We start from the raw sequence: 21,158 nt of genomic DNA, 5'->3' as shown, positions 1-21,158 counted from the left end.
AAAAAAAAAAAAAAAAAATACTAAATTAATTAACTTTGATTAATTCTACAAATTAAGAAAAAAAAATGAGACGCATTGTTGTTTAGCTATACATGCCAAATTAACCGTTAAATAATACCGCCAATTAACTCGAAACTTGATTACAATCGTTCAAAATAATAACAAAGCAATACTTGGATTACAAATGGTAATTCTTATTAAAATCTCGGTGCACGTTAATCAAACGCCCATGGCGCACAATTTCTACGCAAAATGTTTGGGTAGAAATTCCTTGCAAAATTGTTTCAATTACAACATCAAAACGACAGAGAAAATAATGAACTTAATATTGCAATGACAATAATTGCTGTTGTCGAAACTGTCCGGGCGGATTTAAAAAGCCTTTCCGGGTCTATCAGTGACAGTTTAATTCGACAAGAAAACATCTCGGCGTCTTGTAACGCGTTGGCCACCAACGTGCAATTTGTACGCCCGTCACGTTTGTACGAACTCAACGCGGGCACATTGTCGTCGCTGCTCTCGATCTGTGCCGTCACTCGTATTGATTGGCTATCTTTAATTGAATTTTCGGTTTTCTTCACACATACAAGTCGCACGGTCCAAAGTAATAATAATAATAATAAAAATAATGAAGCACAGAAACACATTACACTACTGAAGCGTGTAGTGAATGTATTCAATACCTTTTGAGAAACAAAAAGAGCGCGCCGAATTTCTTCACTTCGCGATCAGTGTTTATTTTTACCCTGGTGTGCTCAACAAATGGTCGTTTTTATTTTTTCTAATTTTACACGCCAAAAAATACCAACAAACTACTGTTGCTCTTTAGCCAGTCTTCTGACAAACAATGCATCCGTTGATTTCCATATCATCAACTGAAATACCACAGCAAAGAAATTATGTTTACTCATAATTATTTTAAAAATGCACTCTGAAGTTTCAAGTGATGTAAAACACATAACTCTATACATTCCATATGCGTACAAGAGAAATTACTTGAAAAAAAAATCATAGAACTGCTAAACTATTTATTTTTTAATTTCTTTTCGGAATAACTAAATGATACCGCGAAAACATTCATTATATTATTGCGTTTAATAAAAACCAGTCGGAAAAAACTCGTGTAAAAACATCCACTAATTCAAAATATTTGAATATCTATTGTAATAAAAGCCATTAAGTTTATCAAACAACGTAAAATTATAATTAAAATCAAATAAACCTTTGAAAAAGATCAAATTACTCAAGATAACTCAAACACTCAATTCATTTCGTTAAAAAACATCTAAAATTTACTGCTAAAATATTAATACATATTTAACTGTTGTCAAATGTTTTAATTTAAACATTAAGATAACTACTACAGTATTTAGATTAAAATTTAATTGTATGACTACTCGAGAAGTATTTATATAAAGGAGAATTTGTAAATTTAAAACTATATAAATGTAATGCCATTGTTATATTTACCAGACTAAATCCGTGAATCTTGAGATAGTTATAGTGTTATTTGTTTAAGGAAATAAACTGCTTAAAGTAATTTAAAACTTATTACGTAATAAAATTAACTATAAGGTAAATCCTATTTATTTTCATATTATAATTCAAAAAAAAGCTTTTCGACTGGAGGTCGGTATATAAACTTAAACTTCTTCAAATAGGAGAATTATTGAACATTTATACAACTAAAACATAAAATTTTAATTTTACTAAGATTTAAATTCCAATCAAATTGTACTATAGGGAGAAGATTATTAATTTAAAAATCCTTAATTCTTATAGATAATAAAATTCAAAATTGAATGCTCTTTGATTATTAAATGGCAGTATTTCATTAAATAATACTGTGCTATTAGTAATAAATTATAAATTTTACTTTCATAAAATACTCTCACACAAATCGATAATTGTTGCAGTATCACTTTTTAAATTGCTTTAGGGTATCATAACTAAAAATAAATAATATCTCTTTTATAAGGCTACTATAATACAACTAACAGTCTTTTCGCAATAACTAATAATCTTTATGACTACTCTCACTAAACCAAATTTTTATTAAACTATAATAATTTGAAATTATGATGTTTGCTACTTTCAAATATGTTGCACTGCCTTTTAGACTAAGATATTAGTTTTGTACTATAATTGGTTTAAATTAAAAATAGAACTTTTAATACCAATGAAAAATTTAGGGGAAAAGTTAAAAGAGTTAAGCTTTCCACTATTGGCTATACTAAACCATTATTTTAGAAAAAAAACTACCTAAATTTGGCAATAAAATTATTTTTGCATTAAACACCCCTTTGAAAAATTTTTAGCTCTTCACTGAGAAAATACCCCCATTTTTTTTTATAAAATCTCAGTTTTTTTAGAACCAGAAACACCAAATGTTTTTCTAAAGATTGCCAATTATTGAATTGAAGACCCAACTTTTTCATATAAAATATAAAATTTTTTTTTTTTATTATCTATTATGACTTTAATCTAAGACTATGACGTAAATTAAACTATATTATGAGATGATTATATGTCTCTTTCGTTAGGCGGTGTGTATAGAATAAAAATGTCAAGACTTGATATTTAAAAGGTAATGTACATATATGATAAATGACTATATGCACTAGACCTCAATCTCGGAGAATTGTGCTTGTAAGAAATATTTATAAATGAATTAATTACAGAATTTGCAGTAATAATGAATATCAAAATTATAGGAAATTAATTGAATTACGGTACATTCTATTTTACTTTAGACGACCACACTGGCCTGTTGCTGTCGGCAGTGTTGACGGTTAAGGTCTTTGATGTTTCTTCACTGCCAATACAAAATTGACATCATTAATAAGCTCGCATAAGCTCATCATCAATAGTCCAATGAGACAATGGTATAATTTTTCGGGTAACAACAAAAACCTTTAATTAAATTATATGCAAAAATTCTTCAATAGTATTGTGAGGCAATAAGGCTAACTTAAGGATAACGAAAATTTTCTTTTATCACAGTTATAACCATTACGGATAAAAAAAAAACCAGATAATAGCAATTGTTTGTTTCCGATTGAATTAGTTATATGATACTATAACTATGTGAACTTGTTAAACGGAGTTTGTTGTACAATTTTAAATTATGTTTGTACGTATGTGTATGTTTAATTTTTATCCGTTCTGGTCCATCTAATTATACTGTTACTGAACAAATTAAACTTAATAAAAATTTATTCTTTAGTGGTTGTCAACTAGTAAATTACAATAAAGATATTTTATTAAAAACATAGAACATAAAATCCTAATTTATTTTGCCGAGATACAACTAATAAATTGTTCAATTTTCTAAACATTTTATTTATTAAGAATACCAACATCTTCCTTACGATATTTTATTATTAATTTTTTATGGAACTATTTTATTAATACATGTCATAGATAACTACAGGTACCTTTCAGCATAATTAACGTTACATTAATATAATCAGTAATATAAATTTCTCCAAAACAATTCAATACATTTAGTGCGACTAAAAATAAAACGTTACTTCCACTAATTACATTTACATATTAAATAATTACATTATTTGATTTCTTTGAGAAACAATCTCTTTAAAAAAATATTTTATTTGATTTTACCAGATCAATTTGAATAATAGAAACTTCATTATTTACATATTTTTCTCTCTATATCTACTAAACACAAACATTCTAACTTAAAAAATTCTAAAATAAATAAGTCCTAATTCAATGATATAATGTGTTCAAAATAAAATACTTAACGACATCCAATGACACTTTTATCGCCTATTATAATGTGTTTGTAAGTATGACAGTTTGATTTAATCACAACAAACAAAAAACGTGTTGTAAAACAACCTCGTCTCTGTCATTTGACAAGATACCATCGCCGTATTATATGAACACTTATTCATGTTGACATTATTACATTTTAAATGTATAGAACACTTTAAAAGTGGATGTTTCAAATGAGTCAGGTATTATTATGCCTCGGAACTTATTATTTACAACAAACTGGATATTTAAAAAAAAAAGAAAACAAAAATCACTTAAATATATTTGTCATTTAACTCTAAGCATGATAATCAGTAAAAATAAGGGAAACGCAAATTTATTGTTGGTATTTATTTTTTAATAGAATTGTAAGATCACAAAAACAGGCTAATGTAATCAAGTCAGTTATTTTACAAGACAATTCACACTTGTTGAATATTATGAAATATTTTATGATATAAAATTTGTTATGTTCAGGAGACCATTATTTTTTTGTTGTTATAAAAAAAAATCTCCACTATACCGTAAAAATTCCGCCTGTTATCCTATTTGCATGGTAGTTGCAAAGTGAAGTGAACAAGGTAATAACAGAGTTTTCCCAAGAGGGTCGTACCTACGCTGAATTCCCAAGAAACTTTGGTTAGCCGTCAAAATCGAACGTGTAGCCGACTTATATCGCGTTCTGATCGTAAAATATATATGATTTGGGTTTTTTTTGTACAACATCAGCTATAAGCCGTCCTTTTTATGCACACAACATTATATTTTTGCCCTTTGAAAAACGGCACAGTTTTATTTAACGCCAAAGGATATAGCTGGCGATTTGTTTACACATTTTTTTCATTTTCCGCCGTCTTTAAATATTTACGGCGACGATTATTTTTTATGGTATGTCGCAGTTTCTTGCTTTATAATTAACACAGACGTCAAATTAAACTTTATAACAACAAAATATCATATCTTGTAATATCGCAGTACCGAGAAATAAATGAAAAAGACAACTAGGTACACATTTTTTTCGGTTGGTATTTTTCTCTGAATTCGAAAAACTCCGTTGGGACATTGAAAAAAATGATCCAAAATTTACTTCATAATTTTAATCATGTATCGTTCGAATTTCTATTGTTAAAGATAATCGTGAATATTTTGATTATGTTATTATTAATGGAAATTCTTCGGCTATTTCCTTTGTTAAAAGATGCTAAAGACCATGTTGCACTTTCCACACGTTTTAGTAACATTACCGTTGCCATTTAACGGCGGGCTTTAATATACAAGCTTTTTGCATTATCTCTGTAAGCTAGTATACTTTAAACAACAATAGTTTTAAAAAATTATTAATTATTCTTTAATATTTAATAATGTGTTGTTGCATCATACAGCCTTGGCGATAACCTTAATTATATTATTTATTATTTGTGACTTAATATTAGAATTGCGCAAAATTTTAATTAATCGTCTTCATCTGCGATAAAATCGATTAAATAATGTATTAAAGGAAAAATATTTATATATTAATCCGATTGTATCGATTATGGTAATAAGGAAGTATTTAGAAATTGATGATGAAGTGCACAAACATTTTTTTTCACAGTAATGTGACATACAATTTAGATGAGCATTTTTTCATGCTCATAACTTTTATATTAAGATTATTGTATAAAAATTGAAAAAAAGGAGTAAAAAGAATAAACACAAACAAACTTTAAACACGAATTGAGAAATTATTTTTTTTCAACAAAACAAAATTTAAAAAGTTATTAAAAAAATCTGTCATTTTAGATTTGTTAAGAAGCTTTTGGAAAAATCCATTAATTCCTCCTGTAAGTTAAATATTATATACAGATTTTTATAGGAGAGATTTCTATGATAGTGATTTTAATCTCTGTGACACGTTATATATACTTTTTTCACCTGTGCTACTTCTCTACTTTGCTGGGTGTTTTAATTTTAAATAATTTTAGCGATAAGTGATCAATTTTGTTATAAAATTAGATCTACAAAAACTAAACTTCAATTATGTACTCGGAATGATTATTCCAAATACATCATTGATACACAGATGTTATTTTTCCTTAATACTAAACAATGTAGATTCATTTGAGATTCAGTTTTTGGCATATAGGGGATTACTCCCCTAAAAGTAAAAAAAGTTCCTGTGATACTGTATACATTTTAATTTTTCGAGCGGTGGGTTGTTTTAAAAATGGTTCAAATAAATCGTGTAAATACATTTAATTCCGAGTTCTGATGATTATTACGGTCGATTAATTATCAAAAATAAATGAAAAATTTATCAATTAATACCCTACAACTTATTCATTATTTTCTCAAAGAACTAACAAAAAAGTAATTTAAAAATACATATAATCTCATGCTACTATTTTTTTATGTTGCGTCACTGACACAACTCATAAATTTTTAGTAAATCATTAATTGCTTAATGACAAAGCTTTGTTTAAAATAAAACGTTCATTTTATACGATTCAAAATTAATAATAAATTTAAATATTTAGCGATTTTTAAATATTTTACGTCTTTGCAATTACTGTAGTTACTGCGATCATAGTAATAACACTCATTGGGCAAAAAATTCATAATCAACGTAACACTCGATTATTTTCTTTACGATTAGATACACGTTTTTTTTTTACGTCTGCATCAGTACTCTTTATACAATTTCGTTCATATTTATATACACACATTTCAGCATTTTATATAATGCTTTTAATATTTGGCTCTTAAAGATATAAATTATATAGTGTTATAATATTATTATTATTGTTACCATTTTATTAACAAATTAAATGGCATGACATTGGTAAAACTATATGATATACACAATTTTGAATGTTTTAAAAAATATCAATGTAACTTTATATAAAACCATAAGTCAATTATACAAAAGAAACAAGAAATAATAAATAATATATAATAGTAATATATTAGACGTAGGGTAATAAATAATGTATAAAATAAAATGGAACAAACAGTAAAACATTATGAAATGTAGATCAGAAAATAAAAAAAGAATAAATAACAAATATTACTACAAAACGATTAATAAAGAAATAATTGTAGCGTTGGTGATCACTTTTTGCCTTTGAAAATACCATCAAAACTAATAAATCTATAAAAGGCCCAAAATAATGAACAGTCATACAAAGACTTCTTAGTAATACTTACTTGCTTACAGTTACTTTCAATTACGATTAGTCAATTTCACTTCGTTTTTAACTCATAAAAAATACACACAAGAAGTGATCAGTATTATACCGTCCATATTGTACTTTCATCAAAAATAAAAATGTTTATTTATTTTAGAGTATTTATTGGAACCAACAAAGTAGGAAAATAATACCCCTTACTATACATATATATATACAGGGTGATTTTTTTATCATAACCCACTCAATTACTTACAGAATAATAATATTGAATTTAATCATGCACAATATATTTATCAATCTCCTCTCTAAGAACTTTAATACTCTTAAATGAGTGAAATGATTAATAATAGTTTCAATAGAATTTCGATAGTATACTCTAAAAATGAATTAGAAGAATTTGAGTGTTTTGATATTATTCATAGTCTCTACTATGCCACGAGTCGTGAGTTCTAATCCTGTACCGTACCTCTTTTTTCACACGATTTTCGGTGAACTTTCAATGACCGGCTTTTAATCCCCCGAACCCGTTTTAGTTTTCATAATTTTGTTTTACAACCGGTTGATTGGGTTTTTTTGTTGCAATAAACTTTTTAATAAATTTATTTTTGCGCAAATTACTTTTCTTTTTTAAAAGTTAAAATTTAGGTCAATTTTTTGTGAAATATATTGAAAAAAACACTAATTTATCATATGAAAATGATATATTTTTTAAATATTGCAAANCATAGTTAATAATTCAAGAATAACGTGTAACTAAAGATAGTAATAAAAAAAAATTTTTAAATTACTATTATTCTGTAAGTAATTGAGTGGGTTATGATAAAAAAATCACTCTGTATATATATTTCATATCTTTTTTTTTTAGTTACTGTAATAGTGAACAGAATCAATTGGTAGTGGCATGTAAACATGTCTGTGAAACATAATTTTATTGTGCATGAATTTAATCATGCACAATATATTTATCAATCTCCTCTCTAAGAACTTTAATACTCTTAAATGAGTGAAATGATTAATAATAGTTTCAATAGAATTTCGATAGTATACTCTAAAAATGAATTAGAAGAATTTGAGTGTTTTGATATTATTCATAGTCTCTACTATGCCACGAGTCGTGAGTTCTAATCCTGTACCGTACCTCTTTTTTCACACGATTTTCGGTGAACTTTCAATGACCGGCTTTTAATCCCCCGAACCCGTTTTAGTTTTCATAATTTTGTTTTACAACCGGTTGATTGGGTTTTTTTGTTGCAATAAACTTTTTAATAAATTTATTTTTGCGCAAATTACTTTTCTTTTTTAAAAGTTAAAATTTAGGTCAATTTTTTGTGAAATATATTGAAAAAAACACTAATTTATCATATGAAAATGATATATTTTTTAAATATTGCAAACAATATGGTCAAAGATTTTAGGTACTACATTTTAAATAACTGTCATGGTCGTGTAATTTTATAACACATAGGAACATAGTTCTCAATTTATAATGATATTTGTTTTTTTATTGGTAGTATATTCATAAAAAAATCGTTTAAAAAACTATTATTCAACATACGTTATGTTTCTAGATAGAAGTCGTGAAAAGTATATTTCATATTATAAAATAAATAGAAACAATAACATCTGTTAAAGATAGTGTTTTAATATGAACTTTGAGCGTTTTTAGTTATGATCTCTAATATTGCCGTCACTTTAACAATTTTCATTGACTTTGAAAAATCATTGTTCAGAAAATATAATAAAATTAATTTAAACAAACTTTCTAATAATTTTATCAAAGATTTTACACGCTGGTATAATTATTATAAGAGCACAAGCGATGTCTATTTATTATGTATTTAAAATACATTTTGGTCCATCATAATATTAAGTGTACGACCTGCTGTTTTATAGTAAAATTAATCGGTACGCCGCAGAGAAATGACACATTAAAGTACTAACTGCGTCGGTAGTTTTACGATGAGAAACTGTTTTAACTTCAGTCTTTTAATATTTCAAAATTCATTATTCAAAAAAAGTAGTGTATACCTCTTAACGTCGTTACTAAACTAATTTTATTTAACTTGCTTAATAATTGATTATCAAGCTTAAATTTGTATTTAATCGTAGTTGTTTTTTACTTCTAGACATGAATTTTTGACTTTGTGATTATATCTTTAATCCGAAATAGACACATTAAAAACTATAATGGTAAATTACAAAATTCAAATGAAAAAATAACAAAGAAACAATACAAAATTGTTGTCTGAAAAATTAATACAAAAGAAAATATCTAGAAAAAAAAAATCTGTTGCAAAACATTTTGATGAGGACTGGGTAGAGTGGAAATAGTATGTAAGCGATTTAAAGTTGTCAAAAAAAAAAAAAAACTTAATCATGATTTTTTCCTGTATATTTATACACATTTTAATAACTTAATTTAATTATAAAAAATGATCACTTGTTGCTTAAGTTATTTAAAATTAAAAAAAACCCAGCACAGGGGGGGCGCGGCACAGTTGTGACGTGGTATAGTTGGATCAAGTATAATGATATCTGACAGTGATTAAAATCACTATCAAAAATAAACGCTTCGATGCAAATCTTTAGATAGTGTTTAATTTAAAAAAAATTGGTGTTTTATTCCAAAAGCTACTTGATCTGCTGGTTCNAACGGCAGTATTTAGTAAAAAAAATTGAAAAAATTTCGAAAATTTGCAATTTTTAAATTTGTAATTTTTTTGGAGGTTTCCCCCATTTATAGGGAACGAGGGAAATTTTTTCAATTTTGAAGGGTAATGTCTTCGACTAGATACGATTTGTGATCTTTTGACGTATCGTTGAAAGAAATCCGTTCGGTGAGAGCTGAGAAAAAGTGGTAACAGACACAAAAAAAAAAAAAATAAAAAAAAAAACACATCTTAGTAAAACCAATACCTTCTCAGCTTCGCATCGAAGCTAAAACCAGTACGGTGGAGATGTGAAATAGTTGGGACATGTATTCCAAAAGCAATTCCTTATTTTTATCCTGATAAGTTTTATGATATATAAGTATAATACATGAATAGATACATTTTATATAAATTTAATTTAATATGGAATTGATATTTTGTATTGTAATTTTCATGGAGAAATTATAAATAAAAAAGTAATGGAATATTTCTTTATATCTATAACAAACGTGTATCAAAAATGTAAAATCGAATAGGGAGTAAGTTATATTTTTTAATTTGTTTACTATGGTTTTCGTTAGTTCCGGAACATTTACAAAACTTAAGTTGTAAAGGTTAACTTTTCATACAAAAGTAGCAACTTTGAATCCATTCTCCCAATGATTAGATTAAGTGTCAAATTGTCAAAATAAATATATATATATATATACCAATAGAAAGGGAAATACCTAAAATACATAAATGATAAAAATTATTTTTATACATTCATTTTTAAGAAAGTTATGAAAATTTAGTCAAATAAGGATTAAAAATGTCGTAGTTTACTTATTTTAAAAATAGTAATTATTTTGGAATATTCTCCATTTATAGAAAAAGAAGGAAAAGTTTTTAGCTTTTGAGAGTGACGTCTTTAACTAGATACGATTTATAATCTTTTAACATATTGCTGAAAAAAATCGATTCAGAAAAACCTGAGAAAAAGTAATAACAGATACATAAAATTAATACCTTCTTAGCTTTAAATCAAAGCTAAAAATATTTTATATTACATTTATTCATCAATTTTATAGGCGTCTATAACGTGAAATATAATATGAATATTTTTAATTTTCTAAATAAATATAGTCTAAAATGATTGTTCCCTGTACTCCAACCAATTGTGTTTAGAGCCAACCTACTTATTAATATGGCCAAAATAAGGTTATCTTAAACCGTAGATATTATGTAGTTCATATCATGCCCAGATGATAATTCAAAACCTCTAGACTTAAAAAATATTGGTATTAAAACCAAAAATAATATTTTACAACAATGACAAACACATAAATAACAATAATATCCCAGGAAATTATACAGAATTATGCTATCATAGTAATTTATATTAAAAAAAGATTAATTATTTTACGAAAGAATATTGATTGTTTATTAGCAAATTTAGTTTATATTATATTTATTTAATGAAAAACTACGTATAAGAATATTGCATTTAACGTTTTCATAACTAGCATATGATCTTCTGAGTATCTCAAAATGGCGATTATGAATAAACATATATATAATGTATCACTAATAATTTAATTTCATTTATTACCTAAAAAATGTTTAATTTAAAAATATATGCACTTTTGTTTTGTAAAATTGTTACGTTGATACTAACCTACTACTAATTAAGTAATGTTTTTATTTGCATTAAAGTAAAATGAAATGTTCTTTTCTTAAAAAGTCAAATTGACTTATAAACAAACAGGTAAGAATAGTTTTTATTAATAAATATATATATAATTTTTTTTTTCATAAAAATTGTTTGTTTAGTAATATTAATAAAAAAAAAAACGGGTGTACTTTGACTGTGGACGAATGTATATTAAGTATTTACTCAATGTTCCCACTGACATTTTAAGTTACTTTTTATTGTTTTATTTTTAAAATTTATAGTAATTTTTTTTATTATGATCAACAATACAAGTAATAAATAAAAATGAAACTATTTTAAATTAAGAAAGGGTATAATTAATATAACGGTCTTTGTTTGTGAATGTCTAAAAGAATGTTCAACAAGAAAACAATTAAGTCCTGGAAAACAAAACTTATTTAAATATAAGAGTTAATATATATTATTCGTATATAATAAGAGTTAATTTATGGAAGTTTTCTAAAAGTTTCTTATATCGTAGAACACCACTGGTCTGAAGGGATATTATTAACGAGCTTCAATATTGTCATTCAAAGTCGATAATGGACTTTTATTTTGATATTAACAATTTAAAATACATGAGCTTTTTAAAGGTTAATTACTAGGAGAATTTGGTGAACATTTCTGTCCCTGTAGTTTTAAAATAACATTGTAAGATAAATTGTTAATATTGCAGTAACTTATTATAGTAATTATGTAGAGTACAAGTAGTTCATGTGGACTTGAATATTAACTCTCGTGAAAACACTTTTTTCCATCAATATTGAAATATTACAGTCTATGTACAGCTATTACCTTAAATATATATTTTTTTAATATTCATCTCTTTAACACTATCTTAAAAGAAGTTGATAAGCTCTTTAAATACTAGGTCAATTAATCATTTTAATGTTGTTTTCAGTAACTGCAAAAGTTGTCATAAAACAAACAGTCTAATAGAAAATAAGTAATGTATTATTTTCTGGGTAAGAGATATCATAGTTGCAGTTTGTTCAAACTTTAGTAAGGCGGTTCCAATAGAGAAGATTAATGTGTGTTATAATTAAATAAATGACTATAGTCGGGCTAATGCGGCTGTAGGTAACAACTTTACCCAGAGTTCCTTTGTGGTTTCCCAAGAAGGTAACAAAGTGCTTAGCGCTTAATTCTGATACACCATAAAACATGTGGGGATTGTGTCCCGAAGGATAAGATGTTTTGTCGAAGTCTGAGAAAAACTAAAAATGTTGTTGATAGGTAACGTCAGGTGTAATGTAATTTTGTACGTGTATACGCTGTAGTATTTCTAATGACTTGTTTTGTCAATTCTAGTCAAGTTTTAACGTGTCTTAAGTTGATTAGGGCTGATCATATTTTTTTAGTAAATATAAATACGTTTGTTCAAAACTAATACATTTTTTTAATATCATACAAATTTTCATTTGGGACTCGAGCAACACGACTTATATTAAAATATGGACTTATAAAACTAATTGACTGTTCATATTGTTAAAAAAAGCTATTTAACTCCTACTGTTTAGTTTGATTCTATGTACAATTTTGTAGATTTTAAATTCCAAAACGTTTAAAATAACATAACAATGAAAGATTATTTAATTATTAACACATCTAATAATAATAATAATAATATCCATCACTATCGGACACATAATGAACATAAACAATGGCGAATATAGTATTGTTTACTATTATTAACTTTTATTCATAATTGTACTTGAAAGAGGAAGTAGTCCATAATTAATTGCTTAAAGGTACATTATTTTTCATTTATTTTTTTACTTGCGAGAAATAAATTTATCGCTATAAAGTTATATAAATTAAAAAAATGAATTCAATACACCACATATGATTTTTAGTCGAAAACAGCTCTTCAATCCATACCGACGAGAACTAAAATTTCATATAGTTTAAAATAAATAATATGCATTTTTTTAACATTAAATATTATTATTATTATTATATTATTTATAACAATGTCAATAAAATAGTAGCAGTGAGCCAATGAAGATGTATTAAATGATCTAAAAACTTTGTGGTGACATTGAAAAATGTTTTGGTAGACAATACTACTTCAATACTATTTAAACGGTACATAACATGTAATTACTTTATTTAAAATTATAAACCAACTGTACAAAAATAATATTTTTTTATAATTAGATTAATATAAATCGATCATACATAATTTTCAATAAATATCTACAGACATTTATTTCATTACTAATAAATACTTTAAAATCTCTCTTGAAAAATTTTGTGAGCGATCGCTAATGGTTTACTTGTCTCACAATTGTAATTATCGTTCAACTTAACACTTGCCAATAAAAAAAAAACCCAACCAAAATGTTCGCATCAAAAAAAAAAAAGATTCCAATGATGTCCTGTAGTTTTACCTCTGCGCAAAGTACATGATGTTATAGCTCTAAAATTGTATCACTTTAAGATTATTTTTGTGTGCGAGACCATTACAACCTTTTTTGTACATAAACTTATGTGATATAATAGCGTGATTCACTATACTTAGAATGCCTGTAGCCTTTTAGTGTTTTAATAAGGAGTTAAACATTGTACATAGCTTGTATCCTAAATTATGTACTATAACTTATAAAGTTTAAAGTAACGATTTTATGTTAAGTGACTCAGTGTAAAATCGATGGAGGTATTTTTATATTAAAATTCAGTCTTGTTAATATAGAACTCTAATACAAGCTATTCCAATTTAATGACCGATAGGATCTATTATATTGAAGACTTTAATAATAACGCACAGTTGGAATGTAATATTGATGATGTCAAAGTATAATATTGCAATTTATAAGTTGGGATAGCAGAATGTTTATTGGTAAAATGAACAATTATTAGAGATAAGTCGTAACCTGTTTTCAAGAATTTTTAAGTATTTTCCACGATGGTATGCTGAAAGATGTCCCATTCAGTAATTTATGAATATTGGCAAATATTTAATCATATTTGTAATCGATTTACAACCGAAGCGATCAATAATATTAATTTTTTTTTATATTAAAGACGTTTATGAACATTTAATTAATCACATTTATGTGCTACTAACATATTTGTATGATAAATGTGAATTTGTTTTGGTCAAATACTTTTATTTTTGTGTTTTTATAAGATTAAATTTTTTAATGGTTATTACCCAGACAGAAATTTTAAAAAAAAATGTTTTCAAAAAAAAAAAAAACTTATTATAACATTATTTTAAAAATATGTATTGTATACTTTGTATAATATATATATTAATGTTTAACAATAGAATTTTAGTATAATAATTATGTAGTTTTTTATGTTCTTGAAAAACTACAAAATACTAAGTACTATTCTTATAGTTTGATTATTATTTCTAATAGTTTTTATTAAATATAACAAAATTGAAGTTATAATTGTATATTTTCCACTGTTTACGTGTGTTTTATAGGTCGAACTAAACAATTTGTACCTGTACTATAATAACGCTATATGAACATTATCTATAAAAACTAAAAATATTTTTTTGTGAACGCAGTTTTGAAAATATATTGAAAACTTTCTGAATAGAGCAAGACGGGATAATATGGCGGAAGTCAGTTCTTCTCAAAATCAATCAAATATAGCATCACATGTAAGCTAATATAAAAGCCCCTTGCGGTATACTTTTTTATTCACTAATACTAACATATGTGCGCGCACTATAGTTTTAGTTGTGGTTAAAAAATCATATTTAGTGTGTTTTGAAATAATTTTTCAACTTGAAAATTGTAGGTATTAGTATGCTAGAAAATTTTTTTCAAATTTCTCTCCAAATTATTAAAAGAGTATTATTTAATACCTATTAATTCATAAATTCACACATGCATAATAGTTTTGGTTACAAAGTTTTACAATCGTTTTCGTTAATGTACTCCATAGTTGGGGAAAGACGGTAAAAATGACAATGCCCAGGAAAACTTATATTTTTTCCTTTTAGATGATGAAAGACGATTGAAAAAATCTGTAATGTTAGGCTAGATTTTGGAGTAGTTTTCATTCAAATTTTTAATTTTAAATCCGTTCTGGAAGTCAAGAAAAATCATAGAAGCTTTACACAACTAATAGGGGTTTTATATCAGTGGCAAATATTATTATTTTTTTCATAATTGTTTGAGGGTGTGTCATTAAATATCAAATCTTGGACCATTTTAACATGGTTTTTTAGTCGTTACAATATCATCGAGCTAAAATTGAATTCATTATATAGATTATAAAATGTTTTGACACTTTTATGTTAAATTCAACACTTAAAGAAGTTTATAAAATAATTTTATAAGATTTGAATATTTTAAGTAATAAATATTGAGTAATGACATTTTTTTTATTTTCCAAGCAATTTTTGGCATGTAGTTAAATGAAAAATTTTTGATTAGGTGTAAAATCCAACGTTGCTCGAAAAGAATATATTTTAGACTTATTTTTAAAAAAATTAAATTTATACATTATTTAATCAAATTTGAATAATTAATCTAATATTTTTTGTAATTTTCTTATTTATTAAAAAAAAAGTAACAATTTTTTTTAACTAACTCTTTTATTTCTTCATTATAATTGAATATTACGATACAGAATTACAAAAGTACTGAGTTCAATAAACTTTGTCGTTATTTTATTATTTAGAGTAAAAAAACCTGGTTAAACAGATATTTATTTATTAATTTGTTCGTTAAAAATTACTCAATACTAACTGAACTCTTATCCCAACAATGACTTTAGAGTATGGTTATATTTTGTCATTTTATTTCATTTCATTAAATAAAGTTCAAATCTCACCACTAATACTTAATTGTATTTTTTGGTAGTTTGACTAGTTAAAAAAAAATAGTTTACAACTTCTTTATAGTACATGTTGATATAACAGAAAAAAAGTGCGCATTTTTAATATCGTAAGTTAAGTTGAATGTCTTAGTAGTAAAATTTATTAACATAAAGTTAATTATAAGACAATATTTAACGAAATTGATCCAGTGGTAGCCGAAATTACACATTAACAGATGAAAAAAATCATTATAATACTTCAATATTATGAATAGAAACTATTATTCTTTTATGATTTCATAGTACATGCTAATTCCTTATATATATCATGTCAGTCTTTTGCAGCCCTAATATTCATTGATAAACCGATTAATTGAAAATTGAAATGAAAATTAACACTAATAATTATTTGAATTATGAATGAGAAACTTCAATACATTTAAATCCATAAGGCTATTGTCACGTATGAGAAAGCATTAACTTCTGAAAGTGTAATATAACATGCGTTTCAGTAAAGACTTAAGTTGCTTTGCCAAATAATTCTTCTTAAATTATTAAAAACACTTTTAAAATACTGAACAGAACTATTGCAAAGACCACTTTCACTCGCTAATATGATTAAGACATCGCCATCGTATTCCGTTTTCGATTTTTAATCAATTCAAAGATTAATATTTTTGTTTTATATTTGATGCACAACATTACAACTAGTATATGCATTTATAAAAATATGAATTTGACCACATTTTATAACATTAATAAGTAATATTATAAATACACAAAAAATTGTTATAATTATTTATTTTGCGCTACAATTCCGTTTCAAAATTCTAAGAAAGTGTTTTTTATCTTTTACTATTGTACATAAAAAATACTTTAAAAATCCAGTATTTACTAAGAATCATCAAATATTATGTAAAATAATAAAATAACTTTTGTGTACTTAACAGTAACATAAGCAAAATAAATATTACGCGCATATAAAATATGTTGTCGAGTTGGGCTAAGAGTCGCATCATTTAGTACTATGCTTGTGCATAAAAAACGAAAACTTAAAATGTGTTTTTTTAAATCATATAGTTTTTTTTTTTAATTTTGGTTTGTGTCGCTAACAGTTTGAGCCAAATCGAACGGATAGTTCAACATATACATTTATATTCAAACCGCGCGAACAACCCATTTATCTTATTATCTAGTGCACCGGACAAATAGCAGTTTAAGTGGCCATAGGCGATTTTGTCTTCTTAAACTACCCATATGATATACTGTGTAATGCAGATGCAGATATAACTCACCTCAAACAAAAAAAAAAACAGGAAAAATATGTAAAAAATCCAAATGGTTTCGGGGCTAATCAGGTAACTAGTAGCACAAAGTTAACAATTTTAAACTACCCGCAGAACAAACTGTATTTTCAATATTTTTCAACTAATCACAAGTGTTTTTGAAAAAAAAATAACCGTTTGTATAACCGCACGGCACCGGTAGCAGTTTATTGCAGAGCGGCGCACGAACTTCCCACAAAGCTGTTTGGCGCGTGGCGGGACGCGAACTGACGTCCGTGCAGAGCTGCCGCTGTCGCCGTCGACAATAGCGCGGGCAACCGGCTGCTCTCTTCAGGTTTATTACAGTAGTTGACCGCCGCCCGTCGACGCTACCGCTTTGGTACACACGGACGGCGGCATTTGGGACAAAATTATGGCACAGCGCCCCGTACACTCCTATTTATATTGTTGCCCATACCTATACAACAATTAATAACCATAAAAATATCGTAACTGTTTTGCCAAACGCTTCTTCGCGCGAGGTTCACACTTATCTTTCTCATCATTTGCCCAGAAAATAGTGTATGATTTTCTTTTTTTTTCGGCGACAGCTTATAGGCGTAAATGTCTAAGTAATGAAAAATGTACGTATTCAGTTTTTTATTTTAATTAGTTAAATTTTCGTGGTTTATGTAGACGAATACATGCTGTGTTTAAAGTTTACCGAGTGTGTAAAGTTTCGACAGCTGCCGGAAAGTGTAGTTTCATCGATATGTTATTATTTAAATAAAATTATCAACCGAATAAATTAAAATTGAAAATTACACGCGAATACTTAGATTAAAGTCTGTTCAACTTAATAAATTTATGCATGTAACGCCTGTGTGCACTACACAACAGTATTTCAAGACTTATTTATATTTTACAATTTAAAGAGAGGGTGTTGTACGCAGCATAGTTATCTTGTCACTACGTATATCTAAATACTTGTATATTTCCATGAAAATATGCCTAAAATGAGATTAGCTCATGAACTTGACTTAAGGTCTAGTACAAATAATGTAACACGCTTATGCAGGGTTATGTTAAAACAAACAGATTTGAAGGTTTATTTCAGTAATTATTATACATACCTTTTTAGTTTACTTAGGCAAAAGAGGCATATATTCGATGGAAACTGTTCACAACTGTTTAAAAACTGTAAAACTCTCAGATGAAAAAAATTGTTGAAAAATTTCAGAGACACTTTTTTTAAATATACTACAAAAATACGAGAAAACGTTCAACTGTTGTAATAATATTATCAATTTTTGTTGGAAATAATCTCAAAAAAATTTTTTTTTAAGCAAAATACGTGATTAACAGTAACAATGTTTACGCAAATTGTCCCAGAGGTATTTCTACGTATAAATAATGATAACAAATATCGGAGGTACAAAAATCAAATGCGCAGACAAAATTAGTACATACAAATTTTGTACCACTCATTAAATATGACAATAATTATTCTTGGCTTTTATACAAACGAATTTTAATTCAAAAAATTACTACGAACAATTACCAAAACCTTTAGAGTTCAAGGAACAACTAGCTCTTCCTCTTTGTAAAATAAAATCACATAGTATGGCTGAGTGTAAAGGCGGCTCTTCAGCTAGAACTGAACTGACAATATTAGAAAAAAGGAAAAAAGCTCCTGCTGCACCTTAATCGCCCATCATACGAGACGCGATAATTTTAACATTGGTCTGAATGTTTAAATTCCTATTTTCGAAGTAAGCTATGTAAATACAATGGATTTTTTTCGATGAAATGCGCTAATTGTAATACAACTTATGCATGAATAAAAATAATAATTGTTGACTAAGATTCCACTCTACATAAATTGATTTCTATTTAAATATTTTATTATTTAAAATTGATTTACGAAGTTTTCTTTTATCACGTGTCGAATTGTAAAAAGATGTTACTCTTATTTTTATTTTCTATAAGTTTTAACTTATAATTTTTATGTGATTTTTAAATAGTTTTTCTCTATGTATCAATTGCTAGTAATAATATATATGGTAGTATAACTGATGTCACAAAGAGTAAGATACCTATTTTTATGGTTGCACTTTTAGCTTGAAAAGGTATTAGTGCAACCATGAGATACGACAGAAAAGCAATGAGACTTTCTAAGTATAGGCTAAAATGTTAAAGTTTTCTATTAAGCGATTATTGAAATATGATAAGGAAACACTAATCTGAGACTGCTGTGAGTATTGATAAAATCGGTTCATTTTATTATATGGCATTAGACTAGTTATTTGTGTATATTTGACTATATTACCAGAAAAATGTTAAATTTAAAAATAAGTAAACGAGTTAACATTAAATTTCTTGTTAAATTAAAAAAAAAACTGCCACGAAATCGTATTAATGTTAAGTGAAGTTTATGATTAGGACTGCTTATCAAACGAAAATATTGTCGAAAAATCGAAAAAATTATTTAACAAGGTCGTCCATTAAGTATTAGAACTATAGCAGAGGTGGTTAATATTCAAATTCACTTGGCAAAAATCAAGAAGTTTCCTTATATAATATTGTGATTGTATTATTTTATTTATGAATAGCTGCATTATTTTAAAAGTTTAATATAACATTTCAAATAATCTAGACTGATTAAATAGTTTAAATTGAATTTTTACTCTAATTAAAAATATTTAGTTTAATTTTATTAAACTAAATATTTTATTTCATTTAGCTGTTTCATAACAAATATTGCATAAAAATTAATGAAAAAATTGTCGTTTGTACAAAAAAGAGTCTCAAAATAGTGTCACGTAATAAAAATGAAATTAACAATTTTTTTATTGTTTTTTCTTTACATATTTTTCTCAAACTATCAGTCAATAAGTTATTTTAATGTTATGTTCATCTCTTATATCTCATATGAGCGTCAATTTTAATTTCACAAATGGTAATATAGATAAATTAATAGTTTATTTAATAGATAATCAACTAATTAAAAAAAAGTGACTGGTTGATTATAACTTTTGAATTAATATTTCAAAAGTTATTAACGTTTTTATACCTAGGCGGAAGGAAGATTTCAAATATTGTTTAGTGATGTAAATAGTTCCACTTACTTCTCATCACCAGTCTTTTCTTTAAATTATATTAAAACCAATAAAAAATTGTTACTATTATTTTTATTTGTCAATTATTAAGTGATCAATGAGTCATATTGTATACTATTTTTGCACTAGGTATTTAAAATTAAATAATTAATTAAAATTAAAAGAAATTCTTTGATATTATTCAACTATTTGCAAGATTAATAACAGATCTACCATAATTATTATATTTTAATACAATTTTTTAAAATATCGGATTTAAAAAAAACCCTATATGTCGGCTGACATTAAATATCAGATTGCAAATCGACCCAGCCCTAAATATTATTATAGTAAAATTCATCATTAACATCTATTAAAGGCAATGCCTTGTCGTTGAAGCCACTCCTTTCTGTTTGACGCCAAATTCTTCAGTGAAACAAAAAACGCAAAGTTCATGAGTTCCAGGATATTTTCAAAATATCATTTCCTTGGGCGTTCTCTTGGTTTTTTCTCAGTTATATTTCCTTCAAAGATGTTGATTATTAAATCATTGTGCGAGATGATGTGTCCGATTAACTTTATTTTTCTTGATTCAATCACCTTCATCGGCTGTATTTCTTCTCGTACTTCTTCTAGCACTTGCTCATTACTTTTCTTATATACCCATTTTGTCTTTGTCATTTTTCTTCATATCCATAACTCTAATGCTTCTGTCT

The 21,158-nt window shown here is 26.2% G+C and overlaps 1 protein-coding gene across 1 annotated transcript in view; it reads right to left on the bottom strand.

The window, feature by feature from the left end:
- LOC126898627 (pseudouridylate synthase RPUSD2-like) overlaps window positions 1-17,670 on the bottom strand; it is a 138,999-nt gene extending 121,329 nt beyond the window's left edge. The window contains exon 1 of the mRNA XM_050672875.1: window positions 17,375-17,670. The gene's annotated coding sequence lies outside the window, so the exon portion shown is untranslated. The remainder of the gene's footprint in view (window positions 1-17,374) is intronic.
- Window positions 17,671-21,158: the final 3,488 nt, after the last annotated feature.

Source organism: Daktulosphaira vitifoliae, unplaced genomic scaffold (assembly GCF_025091365.1).
Source record: "Daktulosphaira vitifoliae isolate Bord-2020 unplaced genomic scaffold, ASM2509136v1 Scaffold_2, whole genome shotgun sequence".
In the NCBI taxonomy this organism is placed as follows: Eukaryota; Metazoa; Arthropoda; class Insecta; order Hemiptera; family Phylloxeridae; genus Daktulosphaira; species Daktulosphaira vitifoliae.
The sequence above is the reverse complement of the archived record's forward strand: the minus strand, read 5'-3'. Positions and strand labels throughout refer to the sequence as shown.